This window comes from Schistocerca cancellata, chromosome 2 (assembly GCF_023864275.1).
Source record: "Schistocerca cancellata isolate TAMUIC-IGC-003103 chromosome 2, iqSchCanc2.1, whole genome shotgun sequence".
In the NCBI taxonomy this organism is placed as follows: domain Eukaryota; kingdom Metazoa; phylum Arthropoda; class Insecta; order Orthoptera; family Acrididae; genus Schistocerca; species Schistocerca cancellata.
The window spans coordinates 472,845,844-472,855,631 of record NC_064627.1 but is presented as its reverse complement, the minus strand read 5'-3'; the positions used below and the strand labels follow the sequence as shown (position 1 = coordinate 472,855,631).

General features: G+C 43.4%; 2 non-coding genes across 2 annotated transcripts; both read right to left on the bottom strand.

The window, feature by feature from the left end:
• Positions 1 to 8,889: 8,889 nt before the first annotated feature.
• Trnal-caa (transfer RNA leucine (anticodon CAA)) lies at positions 8,890 to 8,964 on the bottom strand. Its single transcript has one exon. It is a non-coding gene; the product is annotated as a tRNA-Leu (tRNA).
• Positions 8,965 to 9,189: 225 nt separating this feature from the next.
• Positions 9,190 to 9,264, bottom strand: Trnal-caa (transfer RNA leucine (anticodon CAA)). Its single transcript has one exon. It is a non-coding gene; the product is annotated as a tRNA-Leu (tRNA).
• Positions 9,265 to 9,788: the final 524 nt, after the last annotated feature.

Genomic DNA, 9,788 nt, shown 5'->3' with positions numbered 1-9,788 from the left:
TACGTAGTTTTCGTGTTAGATTTCTTAGTGTTTTCTTGATCGTTTAGAACAGAAAGCGCCCTAAAACCGTCTTTTGTTTGTTTCGCGGCCGTTAGCCACTAGTCACTTGAATCAGCAGTTGTCTTGTGACAGCGAGAGCGAGAGCACCAGCAGCAGCACAGTACTGTTTGTATAAAGCGTTTATTTTGCATTTTGTTTACGACCTTCCACTAAGGAAGGGATTCTATTTGTGTTTATCTGCTCTGCATAGTAACTAACAGTTCTTGATAAAACTTTACGTAGTTTTCGTGTTAGATTTCTTAGTGTTTTCTTGATCGTTTAGAACAGAAAGCGCCCTAAAACCGTCTTTTGTTTGTTTCGCGGCCGTTAGCCACTAGTCACTTGAATCAGCAGTTGTCTTGTGACAGCCAGAGCGAGAGCACCAGCAGCAGCGAGTACTGTTTGTATAAAGCGTTTTTGTACTTATTTGCTGCGCTTAGCTTTTAAATAGTTTTTCTGGGAAAACCTAGCGTAGTTTTCGCGTCTCGTATTTCAGTGAGTGTTTCTTGATTATCAGAGTAGCTCATCAGAAGATTATCTTGGGAATTTGTCACCGTATAGGGTAGGGTAAACATAGTCATGTGTAGGGACTGTGGTTGTTGTGAGCGGACGCAAGGAGAATTGGCCACTCTTCGGGGGCAGGTGGAGGCTTTGTCTGTTAGGCTCATCGAGCTCGAGGCGCAGGCGTCGGCTCGTAGTGGCGTTGGGGCAACTGTGGTGAGACCTATGCCTACTCCGGTGGCCTTGGAATCACATGGAACCCCTGATGTCGCTGCGTCTTCCGGCAGTGAGCATCTTACCGGTCAGCCATCACTCCAGGGTGAATGGCGGACAGTGGTGGGCTCTCGCGTGCCTGGCCGAAAGGCGAAGGTGGGATCTGGCCGCGTGGCAGCTGCCTTACCCCTTTCCAACAGGTACGGGGTGCTTCCTAGTGGTGATGACATCGTTTCCGAGCCACCACAGGATGCCTCGCCTGTTGGGCCAGTGGCCGATTCTCCGGCAAGGTCCCGACAGTCACAGAGGGCGGGCCTATTAGTTATAGGGAGCTCCAACGTTAGGCGGGTTATGGAGCCCCTCAGGAAAATAGCGGGTAGGTCGGGGAAGAATGCCAGTGTGCACTCGGTGTGCTTGCCGGGGGGTCTCGTCCGTAATGTGGAGGAGGCCCTTCCGGCAGCTATTGAACGCACTGGGTGTGACCGGCTGCAGATAGTAGCACATGTCGGAACGAATGACGCCTGCCGCTTGGGTTCTGAGGCCATCCTTGGTTCCTTCCGGCGGCTGGCTGATTTGGTGAAGACAACCAGCATCGCACGCGGAGTGCAAGCTGAGCTTAATATCTGCAGCATAGTGCCCAGAGTCGATCGCGGTCCTCTGGTTTGGAGCCGTGTGGAGGGTCTAAACCAGAGGCTCAGACGACTCTGCGACTATAATGGTTGCAAATTCATCGACCTCCGTTATTGGGTGGAGAACTGTAGGGCCCCCCTAGACAGGTCGGGCGTGCACTACACACCGGAAGCAGCTACTAGGGTAGCAGAGTACGTGTGGCGTGCACACGGGGGTTTTTTAGGTTAGAGGGACCCCCCCTTGGGCGAAACGATAAAATACCTGACGGCTTACCAGAGAGGACATTATCATCGTTGATAAAGAACGTCCGTCCTCAGAGACCAAAAACAGGAAAACTTAACGTAATATTGGTAAACTGCAGGAGTATCCAGGGCAAGGTTCCTGAATTAGTATCTCTTATTGAAGGAAATAGTGCGCATATAGTATTAGGAACGGAAAGTTGGTTAAAACCGGAAGTGAACAGTAACGAAATCCTAGACACAGAATGGAATATATACCGCAAGGATAGGATAAACGCCAATGGTGGAGGAGTATTTATAGCAGTAAAGAATTCAATAATATCCAGTGAAGTTATTAGCGAATGCGAATGTGAAATAATCTGGGTTAAGCTAAGTATCAAAGGTGGGTCAGATATGATAGTCGGATGCTTCTATAGACCACCTGCATCAGCAACCGTAGTAGTTGAGCGCCTCAGAGAGAACCTGCAGAACGTCGTGAAGAAGTTTCGTGATCATACTATTGTAATAGGGGGAGACTTCAATCTACCAGGTATAGAATGGGATAGTCACACAATCAGAACTGGAGCCAGGGACAGAGACTCTTGTGACATTATCCTGACTGCCTTGTCCGAGAATTACTTCGAGCAGATAGTTAGAGAACCAACTCGTGAAGCTAACGTTTTAGACCTCATAGCAACAAATAGACCGGAACTTTTCGACTCCGTGAATGTAGAAGAGGGTATCAGTGATCATAAGTCAGTGGTTGCATCAATGACTACAAGTGTAATAAGAAATGCCAAGAAAGGAAGGAAAATATATTTGCTTAACAAGAGTGATAGGGCACAAATCGCAGAATATCTGAGTGACCACCATCAAACGTTCATTTCTGAGGAAGAGGATGTGGAACAAAAATGGAAAAAATTCAGAAACATCGTCCAGTACGCCTTAGATAAGTTCGTACCGACTAAGGTCCAAAGCGAGGGGAAAGATCCACCGTGGTATAACAATCATGTACGAAAGGTACTACGGAAACAAAGAAAGCTTCATCATAGGTTTAAGAGTAGTCGAATCATAGCTGATAAGGAAAAGCTGAACGAAGCGAAAAAGAGCGTAAAGAGAGCAATGAGAGAAGCATTCAACGAATTCGAACATAAAACATTGGCAAACAATCTAAACAAGAACCCTAAAAAGTTTTGGTCATATGTAAAATCGGTAAGCGGATCTAAATCCCCTATTCAGTCACTCGTTGACCACGATGGCACCGAAACAGAGGACGACCGAAGAAAGGCAGAAATACTGAATTCAGTGTTCCGAAACTGTTTCACTGCGGAAAATCGTAACACGGTCCCTGACTTCAGCCGTCGCACGGACGCCAAAATGGAAAATATTGAAATAAACGATATCGGAATTGAAAAACAACTGCTATCACTTAGTAGCGGAAAAGCATCCGGACCAGACGAGATACCCTTAAGATTCTACAGTGATTATGCTAAAGAACTTGCCCCCTTTCTATCAGCAATTTATCGTAGATCGCTGGAAGAACGTAAAGTACCTAGCGACTGGAAGAAAGCGCAGGTCGTTCCCATTTTCAAGAAGGGTCATAAATCAGATGCGAATAATTATAGGCCTATTTCGCTTACGTCAATCTGTTGTAGAATAATGGAACATGTTTTGTGTTCTCGTATTATGACGTTCTTAGATAATACAAATCTCCTTCATCATAACCAACATGGATTCCGCAAACAGAGATCATGTGAAACTCAGCTCGCCCTATTTGCCCAAGAAATTAACAGTGCCGTAGACACTGGCGAGCAGATTGATGCCGTATTCCTGGACTTCAGGAAGGCATTTGATACGGTTCCGCACTTACGTTTAATGAAAAAAATACGAGCTTACGGAATATCGGACCAGGTTTGTGATTGGATTCAGGATTTCCTAGAAGAAAGAACTCAACATGTCATTCTTAACGGTTCAAAATCTGCAGATGTAGAGGTAATTTCGGGAGTACCGCAAGGAAGCGTGATAGGACCTTTATTGTTTACAATATACATAAATGACTTAGTTGACAACATCGGTAGCTCCGTGAGGCTATTTGCAGATGACACGGTTGTCTACAAGAAAGTAGCAACATCAGAAGACTCGTACGTACTCCAGGAAGACCTGCAGAGGATTAATGCATGGTGCGACAGCTGGCAGCTTTCCCTAAACGTAGATAAATGTAATATAATGCGCATACATAGGGGCAGAAATCCATTCCAGTACGATTATGCCATAGGTGGTAAATCATTGGAAGCGGTAACGACCGTAAAATACTTAGGAGTTACTATCCGGAGCGATCTGAAGTGGAATGATCACATAAAACAAATAGTGGGAAAAGCAGGCGCCAGGTTGAGATTCATAGGAAGAATTCTAAGAAAATGTGACTCATCGACGAAAGAAGTAGCTTACAAAACGCTTGTTCGTCCGATTCTTGAGTATTGCTCATCAGTATGGGACCCTTACCAGGTTGGATTAATAGAAGAGATAGACATGATCCAGCGAAAAGCAGCGCGATTCGTCATGGGGACATTTAGTCAGCGCGAGAGCGTTACGGAGATGCTGAACAAGCTCCAGTGGCGGACACTTCAAGAAAGGCGTTACGCAATACGGAGAGGTTTATTATCGAAATTACGAGAGAGCACATTCCGGGAAGAGATGGGCAACATATTACTACCGCCCACATATATCTCGCGTAATGATCACAACGAAAAGATCCGAGAAATTAGAGCAAATACGGAGACTTACAAGCAGTCGTTCTTCCCACGCACAATTCGTGAATGGAACAGGGAAGGGGGGATCAGATAGTGGTACAATAAGTACCCTCCGCCACACACCGTAAGGTGGCTCGCGGAGTATAGATGTAGATGTAGATGTAGATGTTGTGCTTCTTGAGGAACCTCTTTTTTAATGAGACAGCTGCAAGTGAAAGATATGCGTAAAACATTCTGCGACCGTTTTTTTAATAAAATGAGTGGAAGAGATCGAAGCTTCGTATATTTTTTTAACAGGATTCGGCAGGGGATCACACGGCCAATGTTTCTTCGCACGCAATTCACGATGTGTTCGACGAGTCATTAGTAACAATATCTGGGCCGCTGGAAATCCAAACTCTGTGCGATATTTATTTGGGGGGGGGGGGGGGGGGCTGAAGGACAAAGTCTACACAACAAATCCTCACACTAGAGGGGAACTGAAGGATAATACCAGTGAATTCATTACTTCAATATCTCAGAGAAAATTATATCGTGTGATTAATAACTTCTTGAGTGGCTGTCAGAAATGAGTGAAAAATAATGGCAGGCAGTTCCAGCATCTCCTTGCCTGATATGGGTGAGTACAAAATTAATTTGTTCATTTTTTAAATGTAGTCATGTCGTACCGCAGCAGTAGACGGGTGAGACGGCATATGATCGCCGGGCAACGGAGAGCTCGCTTTCCGGCATCTACTGCGCCGCACAAGCGGTCATCAGATAAATGGAACACCCTGTATCTTTCAAAAGCTAGTATACTCGAGGTATTTCAAAAGTCGTGCCCCACAGCACAAATAGGGTAAACCAGATCTGCACCGACGAACTTGAGGGGGTGGTAGTGTGGATCAAAACAAAACGAAAAGGCGAGTGAACATGATTTCTAAATGAATACCTTCAGAGCTATGAACACTTCTTTGTCTTTGATACTATGAAATAAATTTCTTCTGCTGTAGGCTCTTTGCTTGCCATATCTTGAGAGGTGGTAATACAGACCCAAAAAAAGAAAAAGAGACAGTGAATGTTGTTCCTAAAGTGCATAAGCACTTTGTCATCTTCGTTAGCGTGAAACACATCTCTTCTACTGAACAAATACTCGTAGCTTTTAACGTACCTAACTTGGGGTGATTTGGGAGTACTGGGGTGAAATTGAACACGGTGTTCATTTCAACAAATAATCTTTGCTTTGGAGTGATACTTTGGTGTAACTAATGAAAACCGCCCTCTAGAGTCACAACAGGTATTATTTGTTCCAGTGATATAAAAATTGTATGTGTCAAAGAGGTATCTGATTTTTTTAAAAATAATGTATTTAGGAGTAAACTTTATCTTTTTTTCTAAAACTGTGGAAAAACTGTTGCACAGCTATCTTCAATAAAATTCTTCAGGGTATCAGACCGCATCGTCATAATTTCGTTGCACAGCTACTCTCGTAATAGTAATACAGTTCTCTTATATTGGACTGTGGAGGACAACAATCAGTGATGATGTATGAAAAGTTACGTTAGATTTGTTTATGTTATTCGTTACTTGCAGGCATAAATGTACAAAATCATATTTTTTCAGGCTGAACTGGAACATGCCACGGGTATACAAAAAGAAGATTTGGCCAGCTGGCTATCAAAAATACAGCGAGGCAAGCCTGTAGAAAGTTGTCAGTGCACGTAAATCATCACTCAGGAATGCATCCAAAAAATATGGAATACCGCCTAATACACTTTCAAATAATGAAAATCCTTTGAAAATAGGTAAAAAAACTGTTTTGAGTTTAAAAGAAGAGAAGACATTAATCAGAGGACTATTTAAATGTGCAGAATGGGGACAGCCATTAACGATAAATGAGGTAATGGATTATTGTAAAGAGCTACTTAGACCGAAGGGGAAGAGTGGAAAAGAAATTTGAAGACAATAGGCCTGGATATGAGTGGGTGGAAAATCTGCCTTCACGCCGCACAAAATCTGACTGTATGTTTGAGTGACAATGTGAAGAGAGCTAGAGCTCAAGTGAACAGAGCTGCAATAGCAAGCTATTTCAAAAATTTGGAAGAGACTGTGAGAGGTGTTCCAACTAGCCACATAGTCAACTATGATGAGACCAACTTCTTTGATGATCCTGGTGCTGTCAGAGTGTTTGTCAAGAGGGTATGTAAACATCCTCATAGAATCATAGTCATCCAAACAATTACATCTGTAATGATAGCTGCTACAGGATATGGACATCTTCTGCCATCGTATGTAGTTCATAAGGCCACTCATCTCTATCCAACCTGGACTGAAGGTGGAGTGAATGGTTTAGCCTACAACAGAAAGTAAAGTGGATGGTTTGACCTCAATACATTTGAAGATTGGTTTCAGACAATAGCTTTGCCGTACCTTAGAAAACTTGAGGGGCCAAAGTTCTGAAAGGATACGATCTATCAAGCCACATGTCCTTGTTTGTAGTCTCCCAATGTGAGGAGAACAATATTAAGTTTGTTTTCCTCCCCCCAAATGTAACACACAACTGCCAGCCTCTAGACGTGGCATTCCTTTGCCCAATGAAGCTAGCTTGGCGAAAAGCCTTATTGATTGGAAGAAAGGCATAGGGCTTTTCTTCCAAAAAGCGACTTCTCTAAGACACGAAGGCGTCATTTCACTACATGGGTGAGAAAATTCAAGATAGTGTTATTGTAGGATTTCGTGCTTCTGGTATCATACGTTTCAATCCAGAAAAAGTTTTATCTTTCTTACCTGTTAGTAGTTTGGAAAATGGAACAGGTGACCCAACACAGGTATGGTCTGACGCCTTTGTGGAAGACCTGAGAGATGTTTGTTATCGATCTGTTAATTCGAAACCCAAAAACTCGTGGTAGAAAAATGGAAGTTCTCCATGGGAAAAGTGTCATGTCACAGACAGAAATTTCAGAAGATATTGGAGTGGACAGAAAGGAAAAGAAAGCTGATGATCCAAAACTTTTGGAGCAAGAAACTCTGAGACTACAACTGAAGAGGAATCTGGACCTGGACCTTCCTAGACACCTCCAATGACACTGGCCAAAAACAATTTTATCCTGACTAAGTTTCCTGTTATAGAGGCTAACTGTTCAAAATTATTTGTAGGAAGGATTAAGCTGCATGACGATATTCAAGTTAATTTCATGAGGAAGAAAATTAGTGATAAATAAGAATATTTATTTTTTTCTGATGTCGTAGACATGTGTGTGGTATCAAAAGCACAAGTTGTGATGAAGGTGAAAGGAACTGATTTCTGACGAGGAAGAATGGTATCTAAAATTCTTGAAGGCATTGACGTCATGTAATTTAAAGCGGTGTCTTAATTAATGAATGTTATGGTTTGTTTTTTATAGCATCATTGTGCTAGGAAAACATTTTTAAGCTCAGAGATTTAATGGTTAATAATGGTTGATAATATAAAAATATTAACTGGCATTCATTAAAGTAAAGTTGAGGTAGTATAAATGCATTTTTCTTAGTAAAATGCTTGTTAGATGTGTTTCACATGTTTCAGTTCATCTTATTACATGTTTCAAATGCAACTACTGTTCAAAATAGTCCTGGGGTGATTTGGAACACAATTCATATTAACATTTGAAGAAGGGTTATGGGAGAGCATTTTCATTTTTGTAACACATTGCTGTGGGAAGGAATAAAGATGCTGTATTTAAAATTTCAAAATTATAGTACATTAATTACATATTAATTTTCAGTAAAAACTTAATTTTCTGTCCAAGTTACCCCAATTTACGGTATGTATTTTAGAGCCCATATGTACTCGATAATTTTTCCTTGTCTTGGTCTGTACTACCAGTTCTCAAAATGTGGAGAGCAATGAGTTTGCAGTAGAAGAGATTTGTTTTGTAGTATCTAAGATGAAAAAATGCTCATAGCTCTTAAGGTATGTAATATAGAGCACATGTTTATTAGACATTTTTGTCTTGTTTTGGTCCATATTACCACCACTGAAAGTTTTTTGGTAGCATTTAGGTTCACTCCACAGTGATTTTAAGAAAAAAAATGGTTTTTCCTAGTCTTTCTTCCCGACACGATTTATCCTAACGTCCGTTACAGAACCCATACAATTGGTTTTTTGAAAGATCAGTCATTACAGCCCGTATCTACAATAAACAATATTCCCAGAATGAGATTTTCACTCTGCAGCGGAGTGTGCGCTGATATGAAACTTCCTGGCAGATTAAAACTGTGTGCCCGACCGAGACTCGAACTCGGGACCTTTGCCTTTCGCGGGCAAGTGCTCTACCAACTGAGCTACCGAAGCACGACTCACGCCCGGTCTCACAGCTTTACTTCTGCCAGTATCTCGTCTCCTACCTTCCAAACTTTACAGAAGCTCTCCTGCGAACCTTGCAGAACTAGCACTCCTGAAAGAAAGGATATTGCGGAGACATGGCTTAGCCACAGCCTGGGGAATGTTTCCAGAATGAGATGTTCACTCTGCAGCGGAGTGTGCGCTGATATGAAACTTCCTGGCAGCTTAAAACTGTGTGCCCGACCGAGACTCGAACTCGGGACCTTTGCCTTTTGCGGGCAAGTGCTCTACCAACTGAGCTACCGAAGCACGACTCACGCCCGGTCTCACAGCTTTACTTCTGCCAGTATCTCGTCTCCTACCTTCCAAACTTTACAGAAGCTCTCCTGCGAACCTTGCAGAGCTAGCACTCCTGAAAGAAAGGATATTGCGGAGACATGGCTTAGCCACAGCCTGGGGAATGTTTCCAGAATGAGATGTTCACTCTGCAGCGGAGTGTGCGCTGATATGAAACTTCCTGGCAGCTTAAAACTGTGTGCCCGACCGAGACTCGAACTCGGGACCTTTGCCTTTTGCGGGCAAGTGCTCTACCAACTGAGCTACCGAAGCACGACTCACGCCCGGTCTCACAGCTTTACTTCTGCCAGTATCTCGTCTCCTACCTTCCAAACTTTACAGAAGCTCTCCTGCGAACCTTGCAGAACTAGCACTCCTGAAAGAAAGGATATTGCGGAGACATGGCTTAGCCACAGCCTGGGGAATGTTTCCAGAATGAGATTTTCACTCTGCAGCGGAGTGTGCGCTGATATGAAACTTCCTGGCAGATTAAAACTGTGTGCCGGACCGAGACTCGAACTCGGGACCTTTGCCTTTCGCGGGCAAGTGCTCTACCAACTGAGCTACCGAAGCACGACTCACGCCCGGTCTCACAGCTTTACTTCTGCCAGTATCTCGTCTCCTACCTTCCAAACTTTACACAAGCTCTCCTGCAAACCTTGCAGAACTAGCACTCCTGAAAGAAAGGATATTGCGGAGACAAGCTGTGAGACCGGGCGTGAGTCGTGCTTCGGTAGCTCAGTTGGTAGAGCACTTGCCCGCGAAAGGCAAAGGTCCCGAGTTCGAGTCTCGGTCGGG